The sequence below is a fragment of the Mustela lutreola genome, chromosome 4 (assembly GCF_030435805.1).
Source record: "Mustela lutreola isolate mMusLut2 chromosome 4, mMusLut2.pri, whole genome shotgun sequence".
Taxonomy (NCBI): domain Eukaryota; kingdom Metazoa; phylum Chordata; class Mammalia; order Carnivora; family Mustelidae; genus Mustela; species Mustela lutreola.
This window is the reverse complement of record NC_081293.1, coordinates 125064697-125075937: the sequence shown is the minus strand read 5'-3', so window position 1 is coordinate 125075937 and position 11241 is coordinate 125064697. Positions and strand designations below refer to the sequence as shown.

The 11241-nt window shown below is 34.6% G+C and overlaps 1 pseudogene; it reads right to left on the bottom strand.

Annotated features, from left to right (window-relative positions):
• Positions 1 to 7169: 7169 nt before the first annotated feature.
• On the bottom strand, positions 7170 to 7420 carry LOC131830175 (small ribosomal subunit protein eS21-like; annotated as a pseudogene).
• Positions 7421 to 11241: the final 3821 nt, after the last annotated feature.

Sequence of the window (11241 nt, the reverse complement as noted above, 5' to 3'; positions counted from 1 at the left end):
CCAAGATAGTGTTGACAATCATTCTCAAGCATATGGCCCACTGATACCTATCTAAAGGGTCTCACAAGAAGGTTTTATTACTGGTAATTAATAACTTTTTCCCCACACAACAGCTAGCCCCTCAAGGTCCTAGAAACCTTGCTTCCAAAATTTCTTAGAGACTTACACCATCCCTAACCCCCTCCCCACTTGCAAGTATATAATAGACCACTCCTCACATCCCTGGGGCAGTAGCTCTTCCTGCTCATGGGTCCTGTTCCCCCGCTTTAATAAACCACCATTTTGCACCAAAGATGTCTCAAGAATTCTTTCTTGGTCATTGGCTCCAGACCTCACCCCACTGAACCTCACCTATGTTCTAGAACTTCATCAAGTGTTGTATACATAAAGCACAGAAAATTTTTAGCATGCCAGAAGTATTCTGTATGACAGTTTAGTGGTGGCCACATGGTTAATATGCATTTGTCAAAACCCACAGAACTTTAAAGCACTGAAGGGAAACCTTCATTTATGCAAATTAAAAAAATATTTAGGAGGTTGGGATAGATATTCCAGTAAGGCATTCAGGCTACAATAGTAGACTCTAACAGTACTAAAAAATGTATGAAGCACTTTCATTTAAGTTAAGGGGAAGCAATGCCGCACAAATCTGTAAAATTAAAGAGAAAAGGAGTTTCATGTATTCTAGTTTATGACATATTTCCATGGGCTACATGGATATGAGTTAGTAATTGTGATACTACTATACACATACAGTGGAATTAAATTAAGTAAATGGGTTGTGGATTGTGTGAACCAGTTCTCTTTGTTTTGAAATTAAGTTATAGGTAAGCAAGGGGATGAGAATAGAATGATCTAGGTGGTCATGGATAAGAAGTGGAGACATCACAATGTCCACATATTTCACTTCAAATAGATATAGAGGATATTGCATACAGAAATGTTTATAAATGTATGCCTATATGTTGATTAACATACGTGCTTGTTTCCTTGATCTGTCAGATGAGATGACCTAAGGTGACCATACCCTGATAGCAACAGACCTAACACCTGGACTATATTTTCAAATAGCACTCTCAAATAAAAACAACCAAAAAACAATTAAGGTTCCTTGGAGAATTATACTAGATAAACATGGAGCAGAAAGCAAAGAAATGCTAAGAAGGACAAAAACAAACAGAAACTAACAAGCCAACAAAAAAACAAAAGCAGAATCATCACATCAATAAGGCTGTGTTGAAGACAAACAGGAGTCAATTGAAAGAACTCTGAAATGCCAAAGCTGGAACAGTTTGAATAGTGTGAAAGGCAGAAAACCAAAACAAAACAGTAATTTACAATGGAAAAGCTTGACAGACACTACTTCAGCCAGGTGTTCAAGATCAACAACAATAAATCACGTTAGAATTTACCCTTGATATGATGGGGAAAATGATATGTTACTTCTGTGGTCTTCTTCCCCAAAGCCATAACTCCAATTTAATTATGACAAAAACATCAAGCAAATTCCAATAGAGGAGCATCCCACAAAATATGTGATAACTATTTTTCAGTACTGTCAAGGTCATCAGAAACCAAGGAAGTCTGAGAAACTGTCACAAGCAAGAAGAGCTTAAGGAGACAGAACAGTTAAATGTAAAGTGGCATCCTATATGCAATTCTGGAAAGTAAGTGGACGTTACATTAAAACTAAGAAAACTTAGGAATAATCTAAATCTATATTGTCACTGGTGAATGTATACACAGATTTTTTTTTAACACTTTGATTTAAGTTCCAGTTAGTTAACATACAGTGTAATATTAGTTTCAGGTATATAAAATAGTGATTTAATACTTCCTTACAACATTTGGGGCTCATGATGTGGGACAACCAAGTGTGCTCCTTAATCCCCATCACCTCTTTCACCCATCCCCTACCCACCTCCCTCTAGTAACCATCAGTTTGTTCTCTACAGTTAAGCTGTTTCTTATTGCCTTTTACCCCCTTTGCTCATTTGTTTTGTTTCTTAAATTCCATATATGAGTGAAATTATATAGTATTTGTCTCTTAACTGACTTATTTCACTTAGCATAATACTCTCTATTTCCATCCATATCCTTGCAAATGTCAAGATCTCATTCTTTTAAATAGCTAATTAATATTCCATTACACACACACACACACACACACACACCCCTTCTTTATCCACTCATCAGTTGATGGATACTTGGGCTATTTCCATAATTCGCCTATTGTAGATAATGCCTCTATAAATGTCAGGTGCATGTATTCCTTTGATTAGTATTTTTGTATTTGGGCCAAGACCTAGTAGTGGAATTGCTGGATCATGGGGGTAGTTCTATTTTTAACTTTTTGAGGAAACTCCAGACTGTTTTCCATTATGGCTGCAGCAGTTTGCATTCTCACCAACAGTGCAAGAGATTTGTCCCTTCTCCACATCCTCACCAACACCAGTTGCTTTGTGCTGTTCATATTAGCCATTCCAGCAGGTGTGAGGTGATATCTCATTGCAGTTTTGATTAGCATTTCCTTGCTGATAATTGATGTTGAGCATCTTTTCATGTATCTGTTAACTATCTGTATTTTTTTCTCTGGAAAAATGCCTATTCATGTCTTCTGCTCATTTTTTAATTGGATTATTCATTTGGTATTAAGTTTTATAAATGCTTTATATATTTTGTATACTAATCCTTTATCAGATATGTCATTGCAAATATCTTCTCCCATCTCATAGGCTGCCTTTCAGTTTATTGTTTCATTCACGTACAGAAGCTTTTAATTTTGATGTAGTCCCAATAGTTTACTTATTCTTTTGTTTGTTTTGCCTCAGGAGATATAACTAGAAGTTGCTACAGCCTACAATCAAAGAAGTTACTGCCTGTGTTCTTTTCTAAGGCTTTTATAGATTCAGGTCCTACATTTATCAAATTCATTTTAAATTTATTTTGTGTCTGATGCAAGAAAGTGGTCTTCCGTTCTTTTGCATGTAGCTGTCCAGTTTTCCCAATACCATTTGTTGAAGAAACAGTCTTTTTCCCCTTGAATATTCTTTCCTGCTTTGTCAACGATTAATTGATCATACCATTGTGGACTCATTTCTGGTTTTTCTATTTTGTTCCCTTGATCTATGTATCAATTTTTGTATTGCTACCATATTGTTTTGATTACTAAATCTTTATACTATAACTTGAAGTCAGAAGTATTATGCCTTCAGCTTTGCTTTTCTTCATCAAGGCTGTTTTGGTGACTTTTTTTTTTTGGTGGTTCCATACAAATTTTAGGATTGTTTATACTAGCTCTGTGAAAAATGCTATTGGCACTTTGATATGGAATTCGCATTTAAAATATGTAGATTGCTTTGGGTAGTATAGACATTTTATTTTTTTTAAAGATTTTATTTATTAGAGAGAGAGAGTGAGTAGGGGGAGGAGGAGAGACGGAGGGAGAGAGGAACTCAAGCAGGCTCCATGCTGAGCCCTGAGCCCAATGTGGGACTCGATCTCATGACCCTGATGTCATGACCTGAGTTGAAACCAAGAATCAGAAACTTATTTAACTGAGCCACCTAGGCACCCCTGTATACACACTTAAAAAGTATTTCTTCTTCTAATCTAAGAGCATAGAATATCTTTCCATTTCTTTGTGTCATCTTTAAGTTCTTTCATAAGTATTCTATAGTTTTCAGAGTATAAGTCTTTCACCTCTTTGGTTAGGTTTATCCCTAGGTATCTTGTTTTTTTGTGCAATTGCAAATGGGATCACTCCTTAATTTGTTCTTCCTATTGCTTCACTATTGGTGTATAGAAATGCAACAAATTTCTGTATGTTGACTTTGTATCCTGTGATTTTAATGAATTTGCTTACTAGCTCCAGCACTTTTTTGGGGGAGTCTTTGGAATTTTCTGTATTAAATGTCATATCATCTGCAAATAGTGAAGCTCTGACTTCTTTCTCACCCACTTGGATGTCTTTTATTTCTTTTAGTTGTCAATTGCTGTAGTTAGGATTTCCAGTACTATGTCAAATAGCTGTGGAGAGAGTGGACATCCCTGTCTTGTTCCTACTGTGAGGAAAAGCTCTGTTTTTTCCCCATGGGGGATGACATTAGCTGTGGATTTTTCATAGATGGTTTTTATTATCTGGAGGCATATTCTTTGTAAACCTGCTTTTGGGGGGGTGTTTATCATGAATGGGTTTTGTACTTTGTCAATTTATTTTTTGCATCTATTGAAATGATCATATGGTTCTTATCCATCCTTTTATTTATGTGATGAATTATTTTGATTCATTTGTGAATGTTAAATAAATATTCACAACCCAGAAATAAATCCTACTTGATTGTGGTGATTTTTAAAGAGTATTATTGTATTCTGCTGGCTAGTATTTTGTTGAGGATTTTTTCATGTATGTTCATCAGAGACAATTGAGAGACAATGGCCTGTAGCTTTTTTTTTTTTTTTTTTCTGGTTATCTGTAACTGGTTGTGGTAGTCAGGGTAATGCTGTCCTTACAGAATGAATTTGGAAGTTTTCCTTCCTTTTCTACTTTTTGAAAGAGTTTGAGAAGAATAGGTATTAACACTTTAAATGTTTGGGAGAATTTGCTTGGGAAGCTGTATTTGTCCTGGACTTTTTTTGTTAAGAGTTTTGTTTTGTTTTGTTTTCATTACTGATTCAAGTTCCTTCCTAGCAATCTGTTCAAATTCTCCATTTCTTCCTGCTTCAGTTTTGGTTAAGTTATATATTTCTAGGAATTTATCCATTTCTTCTAGGTTGTCCAATTTGTTGTCATATAATTTTTCATAATCTGGTTTGGTTGTTATTTCTCCTCTCACATTTGTGATTTGTTTATTTGAGTCCTTTCTCTCTCTGTCCTTCTTTCTTTTGATTAGTCTTGGTAGCTGTTCATAATTTTTCTTTCCATTTTTTCAAAGACCAGCTCCTAGTTTCATTGACTTTTTTTTTAAGTTTCTATATAATTTATTTCTACTCTAATCTTTTTTATTTCCTTCCTTCTGTTGTATTAAGGCTTTGTTTGTTGGGTTTTTTCTAGTTCTTTCACACGAAATGTTATGTTGTTAATTTGAGATTTTTCTTGCTTCTTGAAGTCAACCTGTATTGCCATATACTTCTATCTTAGGATGATTGCTTTTGCTGCATCCCAAAAGTTCTGTTGTGTTTTCACTTTCATTTGTTTCCATGCACATTTTACTTCTTCTTTCATTTCCTGGTTTACCCATTTATTCTTTTGTAGCATGTTATTTAACCTCCATGTATTTGTAGTCTTCCCAGATTTTTTTCTTGTGGCTGACTTCTAGATTCATAGTGTTGTGGTCAAAACAGGTGCAGGGTATGCACCATAAGTCTTCTTATATTTGTTGAGGTCTGTTTTGTGGCCCAAGATGTGATCTATTATGGAGATTGTTCCATGTGTACTTCAAAAGAATGTGTATTCTGAAGTTTTAGGGTGGAATGTTCTGAATATTATCTGTTAAGGCCATCTGGTTCCAGTGGTCATTCAGAACTATTGTTTCCTGTTGATTTCTGTTTAGATGATCTGTCCATTGATGTAAGTGGGGTGTTAAATTCCTTTAGTATTATTGAATTATTATAATGGGTTCCTTTACATTTATTATTGGTTTATATGTCTCAGTTCTCCCATATTGGGTGCATAAATATTTACAATTGTTATATCTTTTTGTTGGATTGTCCTCTTTATTATTATATAGAATTTTTCTTTTTCTCTTATTATAGTCTTTGTTTTGAAGTCTACTTTGTCCTGTATAAGTATCAATCCTTATATATTTTACCTCATTTGCATGATAAATGTTTCTTTATCCCCTCACTTTCAATCTAAAGTTCTCTTTAGGTCTAAAGTGAGTCTTTTGCAGGGTGATATAGATGGGTCTTGGTTTTTTATCCATTCTGTCACCCTATTCCTCTTGATTGGAGTGTTTACTCCATTCACCTTCACAGAAGTTATTGATAGATATGTAATTATTGCCATTTTATTGCAGGTTTTCTGGATATTTTCTCTGATATTTTCTTGTCTTTCTTTTATGTTTTGCTATCTTTAGTGATATATTTGGATTTCTTTCTCTTTATTCCTTGCACATTTATTACTGGTTTTTCATATTCAGTTGCCATTAGGTTTTAATATTAAGTTGATGATCATTAGTTTTGGACACATTCTTTTCTCCTCTTCTCCCCACATTGTAGGTATATGTTATTAAACTTTATAACCTTTTTTGTGAGTTCCTTCACTTATTTTTTACAGAAATATTCACTTTTATTACTTTTGTGATTCCTGCTTTATACTGCCACTTTGGGTCACTCCTTTCCCCTCAAAGAGTCCCCTTTAATATTTCTTACAGGGCTGGTTTAGTGATCATAACTCCTTAGGTTATGTCTGTTTGTCTACATCTTCTTCTATTCTAAGCGATAGCTTTGCTGAATAGTTTATTCTTGGCTGAAGATTTTTCTCATTCAGCACATTGAATATATCATATCACGACTTTCTGTCTTGCCAAATTTCTTTTGCAAATCTCTTGCTGGCCTCATAGGTTTTCCGTTGTAAGTTAAGGACATCTTTTGTCTTGCTGCTTTTAGGACTTTTTTTCTTTATCACTATATTTTGCAAATTTAATTACAATTTCTTGGTGTGGGCCACTTTTCTTGATTTTGATGGGAGTTCTATGTGTCTTCTGGATCTGGACATCTCTTTCCTTCCCCAGATTAGGGATGTTTTCAGTTATTATTTCTTCAAATAAACTTTCTGCCCCCCCCCCCTTTTTTACTCTCTTCTTCTGGGACTCCTTAGGAGCCACTGAGTTCCCTAAGTCTGTTCTCATTTTGCATAATTCTTTCTCTCTTTTGTTTAGCTTTATTACTTTCCATTACATTGTCTTCTAGGTCACTAAATCATCCCTCTGCTTCTTTCGGCCTCCTGTTCATTATATCAAGAGTGTTTCTAATCTCATTTATTGTATTCTTAATCTCTGATGAATTCTTTTAAACTCTTTTATTTCGTGGTAAGGATTTCACTGATGTCTTCTATTCTTTTCTCAAGCCCAGTGAGTATCCTTATCATTGCCACTTTCTTCCTTTTTTTGGGGGAAATGGGTGCTATTTATTCTTGACAAATATTCCACATCCATTATCCTCTCCAGTCAGAAATTCTTTGAAATTCTGCCCATGGCCTTTGTGAGTCAGATGATGGAGTCATTGGACTCCCCCATCCATCAAATGGTCCCAAAGATAGTGTTTGTTTTAACCTGGCTATTAAAACTGCCTGTCACCTTGTCAACCTCAGACACATCTATCTGGATGGACCTGTAGTCCTTGGTGACCATGATATGGTTGTTGGCAGTGCATTTTCAGGCAGGTATTGGTCCATGAACTCACAGCCAATGACCTGCATATAGAATATTGCCACCACCACTGGTGCAAGTGCAGAAAAGCCATTTTACATTTTGACTATAGTGTATTAGTCTTTCAGTTCCTCTATATCCTTGCCAACACTTCAGTTATTTCTTCTTCTTCTTCTTCTTCTTTTTTTTTTTTTTAAATTAAGCCATTATAATAGTGATCTAGTGACACTGGTTTTGCTTTATGCTTCCTTTCTGATCAATGATTTTGAACACTTTGTCATATATTTATTGGAAATCTATACCTTCTTTGAAGAGGCTATTTAAGTGTTTTTAGTTTTTTGTTTGTTTTGTTTTGCTTTCTTATTATTGAATTTTGAGACCTCTCTGTGGATTCTATCTACAAGTCTTTCAACAGATACAGGATTTGCAAAAATATTCTCTGAGTCTGTAATATGCGTTTATGTATTTCTACTCTCCTAATGTGACTTTTGAAAAGCAGAAGTTTTTACTTTTCACAAAGTCCAGTTTATCAAATTCTTTTCTATGGAATATGCTTTTGTTGTTATATCTAAGAAATATTCATCTAACCTAGTGTCACAAAGATTTTTCTTAAGACTTCTTCAGGAAATTTCATAGTTTGAGGATTTTAGTTTTGATGTATGATCCAATATGAATTAATTTTTGCATGTAGCATAAAAATTTAGTAAAGCTTTTTTAAAATATAAGGATATCATAATCTTAGTAACATCTGTCAAAAAGACTATTCAGTCTCTCCTGAATATACTTTGCATATTTGTAAAATCAGTTATCAGTGTACATGGAAGTCTAATCCTGTACTATTTAATTCTATAAATTTTTCATTCACCTTGACTCCAATTCCATACTTTCTTGATAATTCCAGCTTTAAAATTAGTCTTGAGAGTAGGTTGTCTTTATTCTTGTTTTTTGAACCTTTGGTTAATCCAGTTCTTTGTATTTCTATTTGACTTTTAAAACTACCTTGTTAATTCCAGGGTAGGGGGGATCCTGTTTGATCTTTGTTTGGGAATGCATTATGTCTATAGTTTGAGAAATTTTCATCTTAAATATATTGATAGTCAATATGGAAAATTACACTCTACCTTCTTCAGTGTCAAACCAACATTACTTTGAATAATTTGTTTTAATAGCAATAATGACAAAAATAATGTAGTTTCCTCACTAATAAATATGATTCTGTCTACATAACATTGGGAATTTAGGTTTTAGTGTTAGAAGATGGGTAGGACCCAAAATGTCAATGCTCACTCAACTATGGTTTATTTTAGGAAAAAGATACAAGATAGAATAAAGAATATACGTCTTGACCAATGATTATATCATGGATTCAAGTTTTCATTTTTCTTGCTTTCTGAGAACCATAATTGTTATGTTTTCTCTCTCTTGTCTGATCAGAAACCACAAAGTAGTCTTTTTGTTTTGTTTTGTTTTGTTTTGTTATGTTAGTCACCATACAGTACACCATTAGTTGTTGATGTAGTGTTCCATGATTCATTGTTTGTGTATAACACCTAGTGCTCCATGTAATACATGTCTTCCTTAATACCCATCACTGGGTTCACCCATCCTTCCTCCCCTCTCACCTCTAAAAGCCTCATTTTGATTCCTGGAGTTCATAATTTCTCATGGTTCATCCCCTCTCTGATTCCCCTCCCTTTTCTCCCTTTCATTTCATTCTCTTAATGCCCCCCTTATGTTCCATAAATAAGTGAAACCACATGGTAATTGTCTTTCTCCATTTGACTTATTTCACTTAGTATAATCTCCTCCAGTTTCATCCATGTTGATATAAATATTGGGTATTCATCCTTTCTGATGGCTGAGTAATATTCCATTGTACATATGGACCTCATCTTTTTTTATCCATTCATCTGCTAGAAGGTAGTCTTATAACAGTAGAACCAGGAAGCTTGAAATAGAATCTTAGCTGGAGTTTCTTATGCCTTTCTAGCAATGTAGGCATATTTCTTGCTATGTAAAAAGTGCCATAGCAGAGCCCTCCAGGATTTTCAGAAAGTATAAAATTATCAATCTAATGGTTGTTAATAATCACTGCTGCCAAGCTTGAACAAACCATCCCAAAATTCAGTATGGGGCCCATTTTAATAATCAGTGCATTTCGTAATTTAAGCAGGTGCCAGTGCCCTTTACATAATTCAGAAAAGCTGCTCAGGTAAATTTCAGGCACACAGAATTAACTCCTCATGAACCTCCTGACCCCTGGAAAAATCCACAAGCATTTATCTGTTGTACAACCTTTTTCTTTGTTAGTAATCAAAACTAATATAATTTATAGTCATATATTTATTTAATGAGTTTGAAGGTTTTCTTTTAAATTTTTGATTCTCTAAAAGCAGAACATGAGATAAGGAGTTGAGTGTGATTTTTGGGGAGAGGATGATGCCCAGAAAGGAGATATAATAGAATAAAGGGAGCAATTCACAGGATAAAGAAAATTCTGTATCAAGATACATTATTTAGTTAGGTTTATTCCTAGGTATCTTATGGTTTTGGGTGCAATTGTAAATGGGATTGACTCCTTAATTTCCCTTTCTTCTGTCTTGCTGTTGGTGTAGAGAAATGCAACTGATTTCTGTGCATTGATTTTATATCCTGACACTTTACTGAATTCCTGTATAAGTTCTAGCAGTTTTGGAGTGGAGTCTTTTGGGTTTTCCACATATAGTATCATATCATCTGCGAAGAGTGATAATTTGACTTCTTCTTTGCCAATTTGGATGCCTTTAATTTCCTTTTGTTGTCTGATTGCTGAGGCTAGGACCTCTAGTACTATGTTGAATAGCAGTGGTGATAATGGACATCCCTGCCGTGTTCCTGACCTTAGCGGAAAAGCTTTCAGTTTTTCTCCATTGAGAATGATATTTGCGGTGGGTTTTTCATAGATGGCTTTGATGATATTGAGGTATGTGCCCTCTATCCCTACACTTTGAAGAGTTTTGATCAGGAAGGGATGTTGTACTTTGTCAAATGCTTTTTCAGCATCTATTGAGAGTATCATATGGTTCTTGTTCTTACTTTTATTGATGTGTTGTATCACATTGACTGATTTGCGGATGTTGAACCAACCTTGCAGCCCCGGAATAAATCCCACTTGGTCGTGGTGAATAATCTTTTTAATGTACTATTGAATCCTATTGGCTAGTATTTTGTTGAGTATTTTCGCATCTGTGTTCATCAAGAATATTGGTCTATAGCTCTCTTTTTTGGTCACAGAATCTATACTCAGAAAACTATAAAGTACTCATGAAAGAAATTGAGGAAGACACAAAGAAATGGAAAAATGTTCCATGCTCCTGGATTAGAAGAATAAATATTGTGAAAATGTCTATGCTACCTAAAGCAATCTACACATTTAATGCAATTCCTATCAAAGTACCATCCATCTTTTTCAAAGAAATGGAACAAATAATTCTAAAATTTATATGGAACCAGAAAAGACCTCGAATAGCTAAAGGGATATTGAAAAAGAAAGCCAATGTTGGTGGCATCACAATCCCGGACTTCAAGCTCTATTACAAAGCTGTCATCATCAAGACAGCATGGTACTGGCACAAAAACAGACCCATAGATCAATGGAACAGAATAGAGAGCCCAGAAATAGACTCTCAACTATATGGTCAACTAATCTTCGACAAAGCAGGAAAGAATGTCCAATGGAAAAAAGACAGCCTCTTTAATAAATGGTGCTGGGAAAATTGGACAGACACATGCAGAAAAATGAAATTGGACCATTTCCTTACACCACACACAAAAATAGACTCAAAATGGATGAAGGACCTCAATGTGCGAAAGGAATCCATCAAAATCCTTG